The sequence below is a fragment of the Oryzias latipes genome, chromosome 15 (genome assembly GCF_053564925.1).
Source record: "Oryzias latipes strain Hd-rR chromosome 15, Olatipes_Hd-rR_3.1".
In the NCBI taxonomy this organism is placed as follows: Eukaryota; Metazoa; Chordata; class Actinopteri; order Beloniformes; family Adrianichthyidae; genus Oryzias; species Oryzias latipes.
The window spans coordinates 20,710,252-20,715,587 of NC_136251.1; positions in this window are offsets into that span (position 1 = coordinate 20,710,252).

Here is a 5,336-nt window from a genome sequence, read left to right on the forward strand (position 1 = left end):
TTTATGCCAAAACACCTTCACATTAATGCACGTGGAAGGACTTAGTGCGTGTCTGCCACACAATCTGAGATATTCTAGTTCATCCAAATCACATTACTTCAACCAATCTGTGGGATTAGCAGTAAATTATCCTTTAAAGTTAATTTAAGACTTCATTAATGATCCCCCCCCTCCAAAAGCAAACAGGGTATGGGTATGCCAAAAAGACTCCCGAAATAAGCACTTTGCATTATTTCAGTTATTTATGAAGATAAAAATGTTTAAAATGCCACAATTAGGAGTGTTAGGATTAACCAATGAATTGATTCCAACTAGTTTAATCTGTCTGAGGAAAGACCTGTACCATCAAAAAGTCTTTCAAAATGACATAAACTGGTTAAATGGATACTGGAAAATACCGTGTGGACTGAGGCGCGTTTATTTTACTAAAAAATCACAAAGTACATTACAGCGGACAACACACATGTGATGGCCGCAAAAACTGATCAAGCCATCAATCCAGTCCAATGTGTGGAAACACTTTGAATTTTACAAAGTCATGTGACCATACAGTGTGGAAGAATGTTCTAACAATGTTCCCATTGGATTATTTAGATTTGAAAAAACAATGGGACGAATTTTATGAAACTAAAATGTTCTGCATGTGTACTTGTTTGTTTGTACACATATTTAATTTGCACTTCATTATCTTGCAAGAAACGCAAGGAATCTGAAAAACTTTACCTGGACTGTTCAGTACCAGGTAAGAGTCACATGGGTTGAAGTTTTTGCTAAAGATGTCCTGGATCAATAGTTTAGGTCAGTGAATTGGATAGTTCAAAATGAACTAATATCAACTATAATTGTATCGCCAACAAATTATGAATCAAATCACTTTTTAAATGAAGTGTTACTCTCAAAAATGTTTGCATCCTTCAGAATTTTGTAGTTTATTATTGTTATAGTGGATGTAAAAAAAATACACTCAACGTTTTTTTTATTTCCCAAAAAAAGAAAACTGGAGCATTTCCTAGAAGAACCCTCATTTCATCAAATCCACATTTGACGTCATCTCTTTTGCTTTGTGCTGAGATGGAAATCGGAAACTCGAGGTTTCTACTGAAGCTCACGCGGGGGACACCAGCCTTGTTTTGACAAATTGATCTTTTACCTGCTCCCTGCACCGCTCTCTCATCTGCTGCACACATACACACACACTCCCATCATTTACATAGAGCTTGCAGTCCTTTGAAAGTGGCTTTCACGGAACATTGTGTTGATAATGATCTTCTGGGAGAGAGAGACAGATCTCCAGAGACCATCTCACCAAAAGACAAGGGGGAAGAGGATAAAACTCCGACTGTATTCCAACTCAAAGGCCTCGAACACTCTTTCTCCTCCCAACACCCCCACCTCTCTCGAATAAGCCCTCTTGTGTTTTTTAATTGGCAGAAATTAATCTTTAGGATGTAGATGGTAGATTTACATTCATTAAAAGTCAAGAGAGGAAGCCAGGCTTGATGCTAATCAAATCTGCTTAATTATGCTTAACATGAGTATCTCCAGGGGAAGAGAGATGGGGGGAAACAGAGAGAGAGATAGCTAACTCGAACTTTTTACTTTTTGCCTTTGATAACTCCTGCTGAGTATGGCCTTTTCCTCGCCTAAAAGAAATGTCACGACTCTCTCCATCTGTAGAAAACACACAGATAAAGCCATCGGTGCTAAGCGGAGCTGATTCATGTGCTGAATTCCCACCTTAAAGTCTCCAGAATGTTCAGTTTTAACCACACCGCTTTGTAACTTTTAAGGCTTGTGGCACCATAAACTCTGTTAACTTTGAAGAACAGACTCATTAATAGTGATACTCTAGGAAATCATTGCTGGTGTCACCCCTATGTGAGGATAACTTGGCAATCTCCTCACTAGAGACCTCAGTTTGATTTCAATCAGGACCCCCCTGCTGTAAAGGGACATAGATAATCATCACACCTCAGTGTGAGTCTTTTATTTAAAAAAAATAAATTATAATTGTGTTATATTTTGGCTCATTTCAGTCAAGCTGTACTTGTCACCTTTTAGTTTACACAAAAAAAATGGCTACACTATAAAAAAAAAGGCGACACTACATTTTCCAGGTCTTTGTACCTTCAAAAGGCCCATATCAACACTCTCCCATCACCATGTTTGAGAGCTGATGTTGTTTAGTTTCATTGAAGACCGCAAAATCTAACCCAAGCAATGTGGTAAACATTCACACAAATAATTTGTTTTTCCTTTTACACAATGGACAAGCAATTTGGAAGTGACTTTAAAAGCCTCCAGTCATATATAAAACAAATAAACAAAAATAACTGAAGCAAGTTTCTGTGTTAAAAATGTTGCTGTTTTAGTTGAAAATTACACACAATTTCCAAAAAATGTTATCTGAAAATGGTAATATATATATTATTTTAGGGAAATATATATTATTTCCCTAATGTTATCTTACCAGACATTTGACATTTTATTTTTATTACTTTTATTTTGAAAAGATTTAACAAATTGTAAATATTGCTTGGCTATACAAAACCTTACCGCATACATAGGTTAAAAGTTTGTTTTCACCTTTCTTCAAATCTATTTGAACATTTGTTAATCTAACATGACTAAATTCCATACCTGTCGAGTCACTGTGAGGACTACGTGTGATTTAGACAAAAAAGAGTGGTTGGAAGAATAGGAAACTTTGATTTTTTTTTTTGTTAAACTTTTTCTCTTTTTTTATCTTCTATTGCTACAGACTTCATCGGGGAATTATTGGAGTCTTTCGCCTTTGAAGTGTTTTATGTTCCTGAGATATTCTGTGTATCTTCCTTGCATAGAAAGACTGCATTTTCACTGAGTTAATTAATGTTTTATATCTCATGTTTTGTCTTTGATTTTCCACTTTCTTACCAACTTATCTGCTTCCCTTAATTTCTCATATTTAAGAATCATGATTCTCATTGTTTTTTCCTTGTGAATCTACATTATGCTGCTTTGATCTTAGAAATGATTACAAAGATTTGAAAGGTTTGTGTCACTCAAAATGGATTCAAACACTTCATCCTTCAAACATCCAAACTTTCACTGTACATTTCCAATTTATATTTGCATGAGCGTCTGATTCAATCATTTGTCATAAAGACAAAAAAAATGAGAAAATCAATACTGTGTTTTATTTCAAAAGCTAAGCTTTGGTCTTTTCCACATCTCTTTTATGGCTAGTAAAGAGCAGAGGGAAATGTGTAGGTGGTTAGATCAGCCGATGAAGTGTAAATACCACTCAATCTGTTCTCATTAGAGGAGCAAAAACATACGAATCACTTCGCCTCTATTAAAAATGCCCCCGGGGTCTAAGTATGTGTGTGCATGTGTGTTTTGTGTGAGCGGTTGCTCATATATGTGGTTGTGTACAAGAACAGGATGGGGAGGGGGTGACAGAATGATGTTTTGGCATTTGTGTCTGCAGTGGGGATCTGAAATGCCACCACCATCAATGCTGCTTAATTCTCAGAAACAAACTCTTAATCTGAACAGACAATCTGTTCCGACAGGCCCTCTGTTATGATTCAAATCAACTTGGAGTGAAGGGTGTTTATGTGCTCTTATGAGCGAGAGTCATGTCATTGTGTTTTGGTTTGTGATTAGGTGTTTGTGCTCATTTCAGGTGTGTGTGTGTGTGTACAGCTAAGATATCACACATCCATTCTGCGTTGCCCTATGATAATGTGGATTGATTATGGATATGATAATGAGAGGCCGGCACGGCGTCGCGACCTTCACAAGGTCTAATTGAAACAAGCGTTGGTCCTCTGAAGCACTTATCAAGTCACACAGCACATCATTAATCACGCAGAATACAAGCTGTCAGTGAAACACACATGCTTACATGCACACACACCCTTTCGGTTTTTCTATTTTCTTAACATACCCATATCTTCGCTCTTCCTCTCACACACAATGCAAACTGTCATCACAATATGCCTGGCATTGTCCCGTTACAAGGAAAGTGGACAGCTCTTCCACCCTCCATCTCTATTTTCTCCAGGAAAAGACCAACACGCTGTTGGAGTTAAACCTAAAAAGGAAAAAAGCAAAAGAATAGGAGGGCGGATTGTTAAAATATTTCCACAAATATGAACAGCTGCACCCAAAACGCGTCTGAAAATTCAATTAGCCCGAGTTGTTTTACTACCTGCTTTTCATGTGGAGACGAGTAAAAAATAAAGTGTGATCCCGATGTCTGATTAAGGCTGCACCTGTGGCCTATACCTGTTTAACAATGCCTCACTGAACTACTCCAATAAATGAATAAGCTCTGTGTCATATTAGTCATTACATAGTCCAACAAACAAAATTTCAATCTGATAAAAAAAAGTGGCTTGATTATTATCACAGGGAAAACACAAGGGAGTTTGGGTGTGTTGTGCTGACACCATCATCAACTTTGCTAATTGTTATTCAATTAACTGCTTTTGTTAATGAAAACAATTAATACATTAAAATAAGCGAGGAAATATATGATTACTATGCAGCTAAGCAGAGTGCAGCTAATTACAACTGTAAATCAATCAATTTTACATTAATCGTGTTGGAAAATGTCCAAAAGCAACAAAGTCACGAAAAGACATTGAAAGTTTTTTTTTTTTTTTTACATATTTTGATTGTCATGCCATTATTGTGTCTAATGGCTTTTAATGATATTTTCCATAGTTTATGATCCAATTTTCTTGCTCTGAATTTAATTGGGAGCTGCTCACTATCTTACGGTGTAAAACGGTGGCCTGTATCTAATCAAAAGTGATGTATTGGGGGAAAAGCTCTAACAAGGTCACAAAACTCCTCATAGGGCAAAAACAGTCCCTGAAGCTTCGCACTGCTGAACGATGAGGGTCAAAGAGGCTTGGCCAGTCACAGAAATACAATTAATTGATCTCTTCTGTGACAGAATACACACCCACACCTGACGTCTTTGGGAAACATGCTGCTGGATAACTGGATGTCAGCGTTGAACGTCACTTTGGCAAAGGCAGAGACACAAAAAAATTAAAAAAAATTTAATACATACCATTATTAACTTTCTAAAGAACAATGGAAGCACATTTTTCTTTTGATATGTAAATCCTCTTTGACAATTAATGTATTAATAATAGTTGTTTGGAAAAGCATTTTGATGCATGTGTCCTCTGAAACTAAATCCGAAATATATATAAACGAACTTTTTAATCTATGGTAATTGTTTCTCTTGATCACCGATTTCACTATTTTCAAGATTCACTGTTTTATGTTTCAGTATTTTAATTTTAAAATGTTATGTTGTCATATTTTTTTAT